This window comes from Micromys minutus, assembly GCF_963924665.1.
Source record: "Micromys minutus genome assembly, chromosome: 5".
In the NCBI taxonomy this organism is placed as follows: Eukaryota; Metazoa; Chordata; class Mammalia; order Rodentia; family Muridae; genus Micromys; species Micromys minutus.
The window spans coordinates 14,076,448-14,094,602 of NC_137974.1; positions in this window are offsets into that span (position 1 = coordinate 14,076,448).

An 18,155-nucleotide genomic window follows, 5' to 3' on the forward strand; every position below is an offset into this window, starting at 1 on the left:
GTGTTAGAATGTAGCATGATTTGGAAGATGTTGAGATAGTTGATGCCTGCAAATGTCATTAGTTTCTGATTTAATGTAAAAAACTCACACACTTAAACATGTATTAAGTGGTAAAAAATAAACAAATACTAATTTCTGTCAACTTATATATTTACACTTACCCTAAAAAAAGCTATAATCATATTTGTTATTGTGCTCCATGGTTTTAAAAGAATTATAATAGGATGATTTATATATTAATTAATTAATGATTAAAATTATTTAATTTTAATAAAATTATTTAGTATAGAGGTGCTTTTGTCTGATTTTTTTAAATAAAAATAAACAAAGAGTCATTCACTGCTTCTCAAGCATGCATGACTTTATAAACTAATACAAAAAGTTAGAAACTGCTGAGGGAGGTGAATGTGTGGCGGAGAGATACCTTGAGTTAAGCATTTATGACTCACTGATAAGGCCATAGTTTGGGCTTTCTGGCTCAGCAAAAGGTCTGGGTGACTACCATTAAGACTCAAGTCCCACCGGACGACCAAAGCACTTCTCCCACCTGCGCCCATAGGGAGGTTGCCACAAACACTACCAGCTATAAAAGGAGGGAACACCTGGAACTCTAAGAGACCAGATAGCTTGGTACATGCTGAGAATGGGTCTTTCCTGGCCCAGAGAAAAGGCAGGGGCTGTCCACAATCAGGACTCACGACCTGACTCCAGACAGCTGAGCTCACAGAACAGCCTTTCAAGTGTTCTCACACCTGCGCACAAAGAGGCAGAACAGAGTCACTGTCATCAAAACTCACTGCCTGCCCACAAAGAGGCGAACACCCTGAAAAAATCTCCATCCTGAGCCCACAGGCCCTCAGACCAACAGGCGAGACAGGCTCCAGTGAGAGATAACAAGATCACCTCTAGTCACTGATAACAAGATAGCAAGAGGAAAGCAAAAGAACATAAGCAAGGTAAACCAAGAAAACCTGGTAACTTCAGAATCCAGCTCTCCATCCACAGCAAGTAGTGGATTTTCAAACACACCAGAGAAACAAGACCTAGACTTAAAATCATACTACATGATGATAATGAAGATCTTCAAGAAGTACATAGATAACTCTCTTAAACAATTACAGGAGAACTCACATAAAGAAATAGAAGCTCTTAAAGAGGAAACTCAAAATAACTCAAAGACCTACAGGAAAACACAATTAAACAGGTGAAGGAATTGAAAAAAGGAAATAGGAACAATAAAGAAATCACAAAAAGAGACAACCCTGGAGATAGAAAACCTAAGAAAGAAATCAGGAGCCACAGATGCAAGCATCGTCAACAGACTACAAGAGAAGGAAGAGAGTATCTCAGGGTCAGAAGAAAACATAGAAAACATTGACACACAGTCAGAGAAAATGCAAACAGCAAAAAGCTCCTAACTCAAAACATCCAGGACATCCAGGACACAATGGGAAGACCAAACCTAAGGATAATAGGTGTAGAAGAGGGAGAAGGCTCCCACCTAAAAACACAGTAAATATTTTCAACAAAATCAAAGAAGTAAACTCTCAACCCTTAAGTATGTGATGACAATGAACTTACAGGAAGCCTACAGAACTCCTAATAGATTGGTCCAGAAAAGAAACTCCTCCCAAAATATAATGTTCAAAACACTGAATTTTCAAAACAAAGAATCCTGGAAGCTGTAAGAGAAAAAACACAAGTAACATATAAAGGTAGACTAGCCAGAATCACACCTGACTTCTCAACAGAGACTATGAAAGCTAGAAGGTCCTGGACAGACATCATACAGACCTTAAGAACAGAAATGCCTGCACAGGTTACTATATCTGGCAGAACTCTCAATTATGATAGATGGAGAAACCAAGATATTCTAGGACAAAAACTAATTTACACAATATCTTTCCACAAATGTAGCCCTATAAAGGATAATAGATGGAAAAATCCAAGACCAAGAAGGAAACTACATCTTCCAAAAACCAAAAATATAATCATGCAAAAAATCCGAAAGACAAAGAGAGTGCAAACATAAGTCTACATCTAATAACAAAAATAAGAGGAAACAACAATCACTATTTGATACATAAATAGGATCCAGCATTTTGCTGCATGCAGATAACTCATCTTGGAGACAAAGACAGACACTCTCTCAGAGTAAAAGGCTGGGGAAAAAAAAAACTTTTCAGAAAATGTTCCCACGAAACAAGCTGTAGTAGATAGTAAAATATTGAATAAAATAGATTTTCAACAAAAAGTTATTCAAAAAAAGATAAGAGGGGACACTTTTTATTTATCAAAGGAAATATCTGTCAAGATGAATTCTCAATCTTCAATATCTATGCTCCAAATTCAAGGACACCCACATTCATAAAAGAAATTCTACTGAAGTTCAAAGCACATATTGTACCACACACAATAACAGTGGGAGACTTCAACACCTCACTCTCATCAATTGATAGATCATGTAAGTAGAACTGAACAGAAACATAGCTTCCTAGCACAGTTATGAACCAACTGGAATTAACATACATCTACAGGACATTTTATCCTAAAACAAAAGACTATACTTTCTTCTCAGCACCTCACTCTACCATCTCATAAGTGACCATATAGTTGGTCTCAATACCTGCCTCAACAGATACAAGAAGATCTAAATACTCCCATGCATCCTTTTATATCACCATGAACTAAGGCTTATCTTTAATAAAAATAAAATATTCACATAAACAGGGATGTTGAATAATGCTCTGCTCAATGATAACATGGTCAAATGACAAATAAGAAAGAAATTAAGGATTTTTGTAGACTTTAACAAAAATGAATGCACAACATACCCAAACTTAGGGATGCAATGAAAGCAGTACTAAGAGAAAATTGCACAGCTCTGAGCTCCTCCATAAAGAAACTGGAGAAAGCATGCACTAGCAGCCTGATAGCACAGCTGAAAACTCTAGAAAAGAAAAGAAGTAGATACACTGAAGAGGAGTAGACAGCAGGGAATAAACTCAGAACTAAAATCAACCAAATAGTGACAAAAAGAGCTATACAAAGAATCAACAAAACCAAGAGCAGATCCTTTGAGAAATCAACAATATCGATAAACCCTTAGCCAGGCAAACAACAGAAACTAAGAAAATCCAAGAAATCACAAAATCCTACAACAAATATCTATACTCAACAAAACTGGAAATTTTAGAAGAAATAGACAATTTTCTAGACATATAATAGATTACAAAGTTAAATCAGGTTCAGATAAACCATCTAAACTGTCCTGTAACATCTAAAATAGAAGCAGTCATCAACAGCCCCCCAACCAAAAAAAGCCAAGTTTTAGTGGAGAATTCTATCAGACTTTTACCGAAGACCTAATGCCAATACTCTCCAAACTATTCCACAAAATTGAAACAGAAGGAATACTACTCAACTTGTTCTTCCAAACCAAAATTATGCTCATACCTAAACTACACAAAGATACAAAAAAGAAAGACAACTTCAGACAAATTTCCCTCAATAACATCAACACAAAAATATTCAATAAAATTATTGCAAACTGAATTTAAGAACAAATCAATACAACCATCCAAAATGATCAAGTAGGCTTTATCCCCGGGATGCAGGAATGGTTCAATATAAAGAAATCCATCAAAAAAAAAAAAAAAAAAAAAGAAGAAGAAGAAGAAAGAAAGAAAGAAAAAGAAAAAGAAAAAAATCTATCAACATAATCTACCATGTAAACAACTAAAAAAAAAAAAAATAAAATAAAACATGATTATCTCACTAGATGTTGAGAATGCATTTGACAAAGCTTAATTCCCCTTCATGATAAAAGTCTTGAAAAGATCAGGAATCCAAGACCCATACTTAAACATAGTAAAATCAATATACAGCAAACCAGTAGCCAACTTCAAACTAAATGGATAGAAACTTGAAGCAATCCCATTACAATAAGGAACTAGACAAGGCTGTCCCCTCTCCGCCTACCTATTCAATATGTTACTGGAAGTCCCAAGCAAAAAGGATGCAAATTTAAAGGACAGAAGCCAAAATACCACTGTTTTACGATGATATGATAGTGTACACAAATGACCCCAAAAATTTCACTAGAGAACTTTTAATTTTACAAGCAACTTCCACAAAGTGGCTGGATATAAAATTAACTCAAACATATCAATTGGCTTCTTCTACCTAAAGGATAAGCAGGCAGAGAAAGAAGTTAGGGAATCAACATCCTTCAGAATAGTGACAAAGACTATGAAATATCTAGGAGTGACCCTAAGCAGCAAGTGAAAGATCTGTATGACAAGAACTTCAAGACTCTGAAGAAGGAAATTAAAGATCTCAGAAGATGGAAAGATTTCCCTTGATCAATGGTTAGAAGGATCAACATTGTAAAAATGGCCATCTTGCAAAAAACAATCCACAGATTCCATGTGATCTCCATCAAAATTCAAATTCAATTCTTCCTACAGTTGGAAAGAGCAATTTTCAAATTCATCTGGAATAACAAAAAACTTAGGATATTGAAATCTATTCTCAACAATAAAAGAACTTCCTGGGGAATCACCATTCCTGATCTCAAGCTATGTGACAAAGCAATTGTGACAAAAACCTGATGGTATTGGTACAAATACAGGCAGGTAGATCAGTAGAACAAAACTGAGGACCCAGAAATAAACCCACCCACTTACAGTCCCTTGATCTTTGACAAAGTATCTAAACACATTCAATGGTAAAATGATAGCTTCTTCAACAAATGTTGTACATTCAACTGGCACTCAGCATGCAGAAGAATGTAAATCAATTCTTTCTTATAGCCTTGCACAAAGCTCAAGTCCAGGAGGATCAAAGATCTCCACATAAGACCAGGTACACTGATACTACTAGAAGAGAAAATGGGGAAGAGTATAGAACACATAGGCACAGGGAATGGCTGAGATCAAAAACTCAGGTGACAGCATATTCTGGTGAGGATGTGGAGAAAGAGGAACACTTCTTCACTGTTAGTGGGGTTGTAAACTCATACAACCTTTCTGGAAATCAGTCTGATGGTTTCTCAGAAAATTGGACATTGTACTACCTGAAAACTCAGCTATTCCACTCCTGGGCATATACCCTAAAGATGCTCCAACATATAAAAACAAAACATGCTCCACCATGTTTATAGCAACCATATTTATAATAACCAGAAGAACCCAGATATCCTTTAACAGAGGAATTGATACAGAAATTGTGGTACCTTTACACAATGGACAAAAACTCAGTTATTAGAAACTCAGACTTCATGAAATTCACAGGCAAATTAATGGAACTAGAGACTATCATCCTGAAGTAGGTAACCCACATCACAAAAGAATACACATGGTATGTCATCACTTATAAACAGATACTAGCCACAGAAAGGTCTGAATAGCCAAGAAACTATTCACAGATATTATGAAGCTCAAAAGGAAGGCCAAAAGTGTGATTGCTCAGTGTTTCTTAAAAGGAAAAACAAAACACTTAAGGAAGGAAATGCAAGGTCAAATAGAGCAACAGTAATGGGAGAAAAGATCGCTCAGAACCTGCCTCGCTTTGGGATCCACCACATATTTACTCACCAAATTAAAGCTCTATAGCTGATGCTGAGTAGTACTTACTGGCAGAAATCAGATAGAGATGCCTCCTCAGGGACTATGTCAGAGTCATATAGATACAGCTGAGGATGCTTCCAGCTAACTATGGTACTGAACACAGGGATGCCAATGAAGTTGTAAACGAAAGAACTGAAGAAGCTGAAAGGAGTTGCAACCTCAGCAATCCCTCAGGGGAAAAAAAAAAAATCAGCCAATCAAACCCTCCACAACTCCCATGTACTAAAACACCATCCTTTGAGCCCATATTGAGAGAATTATTGATGCAGTTGCATACATACCTGAAGATAGCAGTGTCTGACATCAATGTGAGAAGAGGTTTTTGGTCCAGGGAGGGCATGTTTTTCCAATGTAGGGGAATGCCAACTCAATGGGGTGGAGATGATAATTAGGAGTGAGTGCAACTTTGTGAAGGCAAATGAAGGGGAAGGCAGATAGGAGCTGTGCAGGGGAAAGGAATAACATCTCAAATATAAATACAGAGTATCTAATTTTAAAAGGATTAAAAACATAGTTTGTATCCCAACATCCACATACGGCAGCTTACCATGTTACTAGAACTTCAACTTCCATTAGCGTTGCATTTCATATATACTGCATTTGATATACATATATAACAAGTACCACACCACATTCACATATCTACAGAGAGATGCACAGATATACACAAATTTAAAAGTAAAACAAGTATAATAAACAGAAAAGAAAGTCACCTTCTCATTTTTTTGGCAATAAGCAATAAAAGTAACTGCTAATATTTATTGAACGTCATGAAATTAGATTTAACCACTTCCAGCCTTACTTATGTAAGGCTGCTATGAACATAGTGGAGAATGTATTCTTGTTATGTGTTGGAAAATCCTTTTGCTATATGCACAGGAGTATTATAGCAGGGTCTTCAAGTAGAACTACTTCCAGTTTTCCGAGCAATCACCAGATTAATTTCAAAAGTGGCTATACCAGCAATGGAGGGGTGTTTCTCTTTCTACACATACTTGCCAGCATCTCCTATCACCTGAGTATTCTTTAGCCATTCTAATTGGTGTAAGGTAGAATCTCAAGTTTGTTTTAATTTACATTTTCCTGATGATTAAGTTAGTTGAACATTTCTTATGTGCTTCTTGGTCATTTGAATTTGTCAGTTGAGAATCCTTTGTTTAGCATTATATGCATTTTTGATAGAGTTATTTGGTTCTCTAGAGTCTAATTCTGGAGCTCTTTGTTTATTTTGGATATTTGCACTTTTTCAGATGTAGTGTTAGTAAAGATCTCCCTATCTGTAGGTTAACATTTTGTGCTGTTGACAGTGTCCTTTGCCTTGCAGTAAGAAGCCTTTGCATTTCATGAGGTTTCATTTGTCATTGTTGATCTTAGAGTCTTAGCCATTGGTTTAGCAAAGTTTCCCCCCTTTGCTGATGTGTTTAAGGTCCTTCCCCACTGTCTCATCTGTTAGAATCAGCACATTTACTTTCAAATGATCATGGATGCAGAAAATGTGATACATTTACACAGTGGAATGCTACATAGTTATTAAAATGACTACTTTATGAATTTTCCAGGAAAATGGATGGAACTAGTAAATATCTTCAGTGAGGTAACACAGACCTAAAAGAACATAGCTGGTCTGTATTCACTGATAAGTGGATATTAACCCCCAAATCTCAGAATATCCATGATACAACTCAAAGATCATAGGAAACTTAACAAGAAGGAAGGGCAAAATGTGGATGCTACAATCCCATATAGAAGTGGGACCAAAATATTTACTGGAAGGGGGAAAGTGAGAGGAAAAAATTAAGAGAAAAAAGTGAGAGGGCAGAATTAGGTATAGGAAGAGATAGGAGAGAAGTCCTACGGGCCAGGAAAATAAATAGAAATATTTTTGGAGTAGGGGATTGGAAATAGGGGGACAAACTAGTATATCCCAGACACCAGGGGTACAAGAGGCTCCCAAGGCCCAATGGAGATGGCATTAGCCAAAATACTTAACAGCAGTGACATAGCACTTGAAAAGGCCAACTCCAGTAGACATGACATCCAGGAGAGGGAAGGGGTCACCTGCCCATCTCAAAATCTTTAACTCAGTTGTTCCTGTGTAAAGAAAACACTGTGGCAAAAATGGAGCAGAGACTGAAGCAAAGGCCATACAGAGACCATCCTCCTTTGGGATCCATCTAAACCCTTACACTATTTCTGATAGAATTTCTTGCAGAGAGAAACCTGGTATAGCTGTCCTCTAAAAGGCTCTGTCAGCTTCTGACTAAGATAGATGCAGATACTCACAGTTAATTATTGGAGTAAGCCCAGGGAACCCAATGGAAGAGTTAGGGGAAGGAGCTGATGGAGCTAAAGGAGTTTCAACCTCCTTAGCAAGGACCACAATATCAACTAACTGGACCCCTCAGAGTTCTCGGGGGCTATACCACCAACCAGAGTATACGTGGGCAGGCCCAAGGTTCCCGCTACATATATAGGCAGAAGACTGCCTTATCTGCATCAGTGGGAAGGGTAGTACTTGGTCTTGTGGAGGCTTGTTCCCTCAGTGCAAAGGAATGCTAGATGGATAAGACAGGAGTGAGGGGGTAGGTGGGGTAGTACCCCCGGAAAGGCAAAGTGGAGGGGAGATGAGGTGGATGGTTTGCAGAGGGAGGACGAGGAAGGGAACAGCATTTGAAGTGTAAATATACAAAATAATTAATAAAAAAACATCAGAAAAAAAAGAGCTTGCACCACAATAAAAAACATTTAAATCTTTTACTTTATAAAATTATTTCCAATAGGAAATCTGTCACCCTGTCAGGGAACATAATGTAATATTTAGCAAACATAAGTTATAACAAAGTCATTAGAGAGGAATTAATGTGCATCATTATCACTGTCATTTAAAATATGTTAAAACTTATTATTCTTTAATGTAATATTTAATTACAGATAAGTAGTGAATTTGTAGTCACAGATTGTGGTCTTCATGTTTCAAATTTGATATAACTCATTATGCCATTGTAGAATAAGCTGTTGGCAGGAATATTATGATTGACTCAGGATTAAGCACATTTATATTACAGTATGAGAGCTAAGGATCTGTTTGAGATATTTCTATATTATAAAACATTTGTTAATTTCTCTGCTATCAACCTGAGAGAAACCTGAGATAAGGGTTTCATTGTTGCATTTATAGTCATATATTACATATGATTAAATAATCAAAATTTTTTAAATGACAGAATACACATTTTTCTCTCAAGTGTACATAAACCACACTTCATGATTGTAAGCAAGTAACTTCATGTTTTACCACAAAAAACTAAACAATAAAAAAAAACCTAAAGTTCACAAAATGGGGAAGAATATTTATCACTTGGAAAATTAAGTGAAAGATGAAGTAATTTAGCTTCAACATCAACAATAATTTGGACATTACTTTATGAGTCCACATATTGCTCTCAAAAATTATATAAGTATATATTTATAACAAAATTATAGGCCAATGTTGATTATTTCCCGTTCCTTGACTAAGTATACTCTAGTCATGTTGCATTGTTTGTTACACATAGTACAACATTATTAAAAGGTGCACTAAGTAATTATTAAGATTTGAGATACACATTTAAATATAAAATAATTCCATGTAGGCAAATATATACCTTTCCCTACATTCTTCAGTCCTTTTGTTCTTAGATCTTGGGTAACATTTCAGTAACACTTATCTTTTCTGAATGATGAAGCAGAGAACATAGTGCATACACATCAGAAAACAAGCATATTCAAACTTCATCATACCTCAATGAAAGAAGAAATGACTGTAGATCCTTCAACTTTAGGACTATTAAAAATAAATTGCTGTTGTTTTAAAAGTACCAGGTTTGTGTCACTTTGCTACAGAAATTTTTAAAAATGATAAAGATATTTTGCATTTTAAATGGCTAATATATCTATATTTTAATAAACTCAAGCCAACTGCATAAAATAAATAAACTATATACAGATTAGAAAAGGGCTTGGTTACATTCTGCCTGAAAGAAATTATTCAAATAATGAAAAAAAAATCACAGAAGGCTATTTATCATTAGTGATAAGTAAATATGAAAAATAAAGCAATGGAATAACATCATCTTTCATATGTCAGAATGATTATTTTCACACAGGCAAAACAAGTCCTGGAAAGGCTACAGAAAAAGACTTCTCGTGTAAGTTAGTACAGATGTAAATTACTACAGTCATAAAAGAAAAGACTCAAGAGTTTGGCCTATTACTATCATTAGCTACAAAGTTCAAAGTCTAAGGAGTGTCAATTTTCATGAAGACTACAGTCCAAGTGAATTTCACTAGCATGTATTCAGAAATACTGATAGTCAATTGATGAGAAACCTATGATCTAAGATCAGGGTGGCTCCAGAAAGTCAATGGGGTTGACTCTAACTGAGATTCCTAGCCGTGGGGGTTATGGACTCTTCAGGATGGCCACTCTCTGTAGCCAGTCAGAACTCATAGTGTAGGGATAAGGACAGAAACCCACACATAAAACCTTCATCCCAAAGTGTGTAATGCCTGCAAGATATCATGGACAAAAAAAAATAGAACTGAAACTGAATAAATAGCTAATCAATGACTGCTTCCATTTGAGACCCATCCCACTGACAGAAGCAATCTCTGACACTATTAATGATACTTTATCATGCTTGCAGACAGTACCTAGCACACCTATCCTCTAATAAGCTCGACCTAGCATCCAATGGAAAGAGATTCATACCCAAACATTTAATGAAGCTCAGAGAGTTTTATGGAAGGGAACAAAGGACAGGGACTCCACAAGAAGAACAACAGAATCAATTAACCTGGACCATTGAAAACAAAATGGCTGGAACCCCCTACACATATGTAGCTGATGGGCAGCTTGGTTTTTATTTGGATACCCCAACAACTGAGGCAGGGTCTGTTCTTGAGGCTGTTGCCTGTCTGCCCGTGGAACCTGAACCCATAAATGAACTGCCTTTTCTGTTCTCACTGGGAGAGGCTGCACATAGTCCCATAGCAACTTGATGCAAGGGGGTTAAAGGAGGAGTGTTAGTAGGTGTGCCACGTAAATGGGAGAAATTTCCCTTCTCAAAAGAGAAAGCGAAGGTGGAATGGCGGGATGACTTGCGTGAGTGGGTTCTATGAAAAATGAAAGGATTAATATTTGGTTGTAAAGAGAAAAAATAAATTTAGCTGGATATGTATCCGAGGATGGCCTTGGTCTTATGGAGGGGTGATGACCCAGGATAATGGAATGCTAGGGCACTGAGGCAGGAGTGGGTGGGTGAGTAGGGGAGCATCCTCATTGAGCCAGGGCTGGAGAGGAGATGGGGGTTTCTGGATGGGAAATTGGGAAGGAGAATAACATTTACACACATCATTTATCAATATCTATCTATTATTTATCTATTAATCTATCTATCTATCATTCACCTATTTATTTGTCATCTATTTACTTATTTGGATATGTGATCACTATAAATTATTACTGACATAGAAACAGTGAAGAAAATATAATAAGGGAGTAATTCATGATTAAATCATATATATATATATATATATATATAATTTGGTACAGTTATGTAGGGCTTAGTATGGCTGCGTGTCAATAGCTGAGTTAAGTTTCTCTGGGAAAAGCAGAGGTAAGTTTTAGTTTTAAGAATAATTACATTTAAAAATGTGGCATGAAGGATACATCATCAATAACTGTATTGTTATTTGACACATTTCCAATCCTACAATTTAGAAAGCACCCTCCCTGTTTCTGGCATATCAGAAAAATAATTGAACTGAGAGCCTGAGTGTTGATGATGGATTGCTTCTTTGCCAAGATTCTGCTTTTCTTGGACATTCTCCAACCTCGATAATAACTAGCAAGAAGCCGTTTCTGGAATAATTTTAGTAGTAGGACATAAACGTTTATTAATCATGCAATTTATATTTTTGAGAGAGTAAATAACTTTTAGAGTAAACTGTTAAAATCTTATAGGCAAACAATATTTATTTTAGTTATTTGTTTCATAATTGAATATGAGTGTAATACTTTGAATTTTATTGAATGATATTTGATAGTATATATTGTTAGCAATCACATAATAGAGTTTATACAAGTTACAGTAAATAACAAGCTTTTAAATTAGTGTGCATCATTAAACAGAACTAATTTGTACATTTAATGAGTAATTTAGATTTCTAGAAGCTTTATAAATTCATATAAACTTAATTTGTTACATGTAATAGAAGAAAATCACTGCTGTTTAGTATAATATGATAATACATTCTAGAGATAGTTTTCTTGCTTAAAGTAATGTGAGAATGATTCTCTGTAAAACCAATTAGAGGTATTCTTCATTTATTCATGTTCTCATCCCCAGATGTCCATGAAGAACTCTACCAAATGTTTCTCTGTGACTAAAACTCTAAAGTTTTTCTTGAATGCAGTATATTTTCCTATATTTGGCTATTTTTTTCATAGATAGTAATGATTTTCATAACAGTATTTTTAAATCTTAAATGAACTGTGAGAACTTGAAAGAAGTACAGCAAAATATACTGAGGATGTTATTTGTACAGTTTAATTTTGTTATAACTTATGAACTTGCATGCATAGTGTTTGAAATTTCACATTGAATAATACATTCATTTTTATATCAGTAGATTAGACTAATATTTTTGTATTCTTGCATAATTTGAATACTAGTTAACACCTATTTGGTATTATCAATAGTATATTAACACTTCACCTGAATATTTATATTTAATCCTCAAAACATTGGAGTGGGGCTTGTACACATAATTACTTTAAGATACAAAATTACACTAAATAGTTCAGTCCATACATACAGATGACAAGTGGCAGGACAGAAATTATTTTTAGGTTGGATGTAAAGTCTGTCATGTACTATAAAAATAAAACGAGAAAATATTAACTATAAGAATGTGAGCAACCAATCTCAGAAAGAAATAAAAAGATACTATAAAAATAATGCATATGTTCAGTCTACAAATTTCTGAATGACTGATTACTGCCAGTCATACTCTAAATTTTTTGGTCACTATTTAAGACACAGTATTATGATGAGAATGTGGTTTACTAATTATTGATTGTAACAACTCTGACAGACAGTGGTTAAATTGTGCCACAATTCCTGGTAACTAAAACAATGAGGATATTGTATGTGCTGTTTTAGCAGGTATTAGATTGGAATGGTTAACAGCATACACAGAAGTAGAAAGGGTCTTTAGGATACTATTGCAATGATGAAACACCATTACCAAAGCAACATGTAGGTTAGAGAGCTTATTTTGCTTATGTTGTTATAACACTGTTCATCATAGAATGAAGCCAGTACAGAAATTAAACTGGGTCAGAAATCTGGAGGTATGAGAAGGTGCAGAAGTCTGAGATGTTTGTTATATACAGGGTTGCTTTCCATGACTTGCTCAGCCTGCTTTTCTATAGAAGCCAGAACCTCATTTCTAAGGACTGTATCACTAACAATGGCCTTAGTTCTGTGCACTCCATCAATCACTAATTAAGAATTAAATCAAGGCCCATAACTAAAGATAGGAAAAGCAATTTACAGCAATCCAGTAGCCAATATCAAACTACATGGTGAGAAATTTGAAGCAATCCCACTAAAATCAGAGTAAAAAGGATACCCTCACTCCCCATACCTATTCGATATGGTACTCAGAGTCCTAGACAGAGCAATTAGACAACAAAAGGAATTCAACGGAATACAAAGTGGAAAGGAAAAAGTCAAAATATCATTATTTGTAGATGATATAGAAGTATACTGATATGAGTCCAAAATTTAACAAGACAACTTCTACAGCTGATAAAAACATCAACAAAGTGATAGATATAAAATTAACTCAAACAAATCAGTAGCCTTCCTATATTCAAAGGATAATCAGGTTGACAAAGAAATTATAGAAGCAGCACTGTTCACAAGAGTCACAAATAATATAAGATATTTGGTGTGACTCTTACCAAATGTTACTTTAACAAGAACTGAAAGTCTCTAAAGAAAGAAATTGAAGATCTCAGAAGAAGAAAGATCTCCCATGCTCAATGATTGGCCATCTTGCCAAAAATATCTACAGATTCAATACAATCTCCATCAAAATTCTAACAAACTTTTTCATAGAGTTGAAAGGAGCAATATGAAAATTTATTTGTAATAACAAAAAACACAGTATACAGAAAAAAATCTGAACAATAAAGGAACTTCTGGGGGAATCACAATCTCTCACCTCAAGATGTATTGCAGAGCTATAGTAATAAAACTGTAAGGTATTGGTACAGAGAGAGGAAGGTAGATCAGTGGAATAGAATAGAAAACCTAGCAATGAACCCAAAGACCTATGGTCACTTGATCTTTGACAAAGAACCTAAAACTATCCAGTGGAAAGAAAGATAACATTTTCAAAAAATGGTGTTGGTTCAACTGGTAATCAGCATGAAGAAAAATGCAAATTGACCCATACTTATCTCCTTTTACAAAGCTCAAGTTCAAGTTGATCAAGGTACTCCACATAAATCCAGATACACTCAAGTCAATAGAAGAGAAAATGAGAAAGAGCCTCAAACACATGGGCACTCTGGAATAGAATCTGAACAGAACACCAATGGCTTATGCTCTATAATCAAGAATTGACAAATGGGACCTCATGAAATTGTAAAGCTTCTGTAAAGTTAAGGACACTTGTTAATAAGACAAAATGGCAGCCTACATATTGGGAAAGGGTCTTTACCAATTCTACATCTGATAGAGGGCTAGTATCCAATATATACAAAGAACACAACAAGCTGAGTTTTTGATAGTCCTATTAAAAATGGAATACAAGGTTAAACAAAGAATTCTCATCTGGGGAATACAGAATGGCTGAGAATCACCTAAAGAAATGTTCAACATTCCTAGTCATCATGAAAATGCAAATCAAAACAACCCTGAGATTCCCCCTCACATCAGTCAGAATGGCTAAGATCAAAAACACAGATGACAGCAGATGCTGGTGAGGATGTGGTGAAAGAGGAAAACTCTACCACTGTTGCTGGGGTTGTAAGCTGGTTCAACTACTCTGGAAATCATTTCAGTGGTTTTTCAGGTATACCACTTTTGAGCATATACCCGTAAGAAGCTTCAACATCTAACAAGGACACATGTTCCACCATGTTCATAGCAGCTTTATTTGTAATGGCCAGAAGCTGGAAAAAAAAAAACAGATGTTTTTCAACATAGGAATGAATACAGAAAGTGTGATACATTTACACAATGAAGTACTACACAGGTATAAGAAACAATGACTTCATGAAATTTCTCGGCAAATAGATGGAACTGGAGACTATATTTCTGAGTGAGTTAACCCAGTCACTCAACACCACACATAGTATGCACTCAGTGTTAAGTGAATACTAGCCCCAAAAAACTCTCAATATCCAAGAAACAATTCACAGACATTATGAAGCCCAAAAAGAAGGAAGGCCAAAGTGAGAATGTTCCAGTCCTTCTTAGAAGGGAGAGAAAAACACTCATGGGAGGAAATGCAAGGTCAAATAGAGGAATAGGAATTGAAGAAAAGATCATTGAGAGGCTGCTTCACTGGGGATCCAGCCCATATGAAGCTACCAACCCTTAATATTATTGCTGATGCCAAGAAGTACTTATTGACAGAAACCAGATAGATATACCTCCTCAGGGGTTCTGCCAGAGTCATACAGATACAGCTGAGCATGTTTGCAGCTAACCATCAGACTGAACACAGGGACCCCAATGAAGGTGGTAAAAAAAGACTGAAGGAACTGAAAGGGTTTCATCCTCATTGGAAGAACATTTGCAACCAACTAAACCCTCCAAAACCCCTCTGTATTAAAACACTAACCATTGAGCACACATTGAAACACCTATGGCTGCAATTGCATATGTACCTGAAGATAGCAGAATCTGGCAATAATGTGAGAAGAGGCCTTAGGTCTAGGGAGGGCATGTTTTTCCAATGTAAGGAAATCCTAAGGCAATGGGGTGGAGAGGGTGATTAGGAGCAACTGCACCTTGCTGAAGACGAGTGGAGGGAGAGAGGAGATGGGAACGGGATTTGGGAAGGGAATGACATTTTAAATGTAAATATAGAGAATATCCAATAATTTTTAAGTTAAAAAAAAAAGAAACAAAGAAAGACATTCCTAGGAGATGTAAAGAAATTCTGCAAAAGAGGAGAAGAAGGAATGTAGAGGTAAGAATGTTGTGGCAAAGAAACAATAATAAAACCCACAGAATCAATAAACCAGGGCTCATAGGGGCTCATAGAGAATGAACCATCAGAGAGCTTTTATTGGTTTGATCTATTTCCTGTGTAGCTTGGTCTTCTTATGAGACTTCTTACTGGAAATAAGGTCTGTTTATGACTCCTTTGCCTAATTTAGGGACCCTTTTCTCCCTACTGGGTTGCCACTTCCATCTATGGATAAGTGTCTAGTCATATTATAACCTAATTTACTATATATTTGTTTGATATAAACAGAAGGCCTGCTCTTTTCTGAATGAAAATGAAGGACTGGATTGGTGGAATGGAGCTTCAAGGAGAGGATGAAAGGGAAATTTTTCATTGTAATGTAACTTAATGAAAAAAAGAATAAATTCAAAAAAGAAAATAGCTTACAGCTATGTATACAACCCAGCTTATGGCAGCATTTTCTCAATTGAGGATCTCTACTCTCAGAGGACTTGCTCTTGAATCAGCCAGACTTAAACTATCTAATATGAAATATGCAAATAATACCTGTTACTGCATAGATATAATTTCACAAGTGTGTGTGAATAATTGAGGAAAAAATTGATGAAGATCACTCTGAAGTATTGGTTGTCCCAATTCGTTGCTTGTTAAGCCTAGAAAAAAAAGTTTTTTTTCTAATCCTGGTAAGTTTCCAAGTACTTCATTATATATGAGATCAAAATGCAGACCCACCCAACATCTAAGTCAGTGTATTCAGAATGGACTTTTAGTATTTCTATCTTCACAAATATTCTTTCTTTTTATTGATTATTTTATTTCTTTACATTTAAAATGTTAACCTCATCCAAGTTTCCCCTTCACAAGCTTCCTATCCCCTCCTCCCTCTCCTCTACCTCTATGATAGTGCGACTCTATCCTCCTATGCATTCCTGCCACAAAAGCCTAGTGTTTCCCTATCCTTGAAACTTTTGGGTACGTGGCACCTGTGATATTCTAGTGGCTACCCTAGCACCCCTTCCCCCGCTTCTACAAACCTACTTTCAAATTCCTGACACTTTGTATTTCTCCCCCATCTTTCATATCTGAACTGGCCCTCCTCCCCCCTCCCTTCTCTTTTCTTGCCGTTTTCTCTTTCTGTACTTCACAAAGATTAGTCTCTTCCCTTACTGAGTAGAACTGTCATGCACACTTTGGTTTGATCTTTATTCTTGGGTTTCATATGATGTGTTAGTTGTATTGTGGGTGTTCTATGTAGCAGTGCATATTTAGAAAAGAAAGGTCAACCCTCGCTATCACTGTAGAGCCACATGGCATCTGCAGGCTATCATAATCTAATGATGTAAAACATCTCCCCCAACTCTCTAAGTTCCCATTTCCCATCCCAGTTTGTCTTTGGTTATTATCTTGTGCCAGCAGTGTCTACGCTCTTGCAACTCTGCTGCAAGCAGGCAGCAGCCCTGTTGATTCCCTGCGCATGGATGGTCTTTGTGCAGTGGACCCTGCTCAAATACCCAGAAACCATGCCCTGTGGTTATTGTCACAATTCACACTATCCTAACAAAAATCAAAATTCTATAGGCTTGTAAATCATCAATCAGATTTATATCAATACATTTCCACTCCACAAAATGTCCACACAATAAACTCAGGGCCAATAGATATAGGAATAAAATGTCCACCTAGATAAAACAAATTGTCCTACAAAAATCCATCCCATAAAATATATTCATTGCTTCTTGTGGCTATTTATAGCTACATGGAGGTGGATCATCTTCTTCCTCCTCTATCTTGGTTTCTCCCTCCAACAGTTTGCCACATTTTTAATATTTATTGCAACAATTCTGAGCTTGTTTTGGCCAATATTCACTTCAGTGAGTACAAACCACGTGTGTTCTTTTGCGACTGGGTGATACGTTCAAGTTCCATTTATTTGAATGCAAATTTCATAAAATCATTGTTTTTAGTGGTTGAGTAAAGCTCCATAGTGTAAATTGATTACATTTTTGGTGTCCATTCCTATGCTGAAGGCCATCTGAGTTGTTTCGAGCTTCTGGCTACGATAAATAAGGCTGCTCTGAACATAGTGGAGCATGTGTCCTTATTATATATTGGAGCATCTTTTGGGTTTATGCCCAGGAGTGGTATAGCTGAGTACTCAGGTATAACTATTTCCAACTGAAGTCAGTTTCAATTATACGTAAACCATGCAAAGACCCAACAAAGGAGGAGAACTCCAAAGCAATTTTACTCATGAATGTTGATGCCAAAATA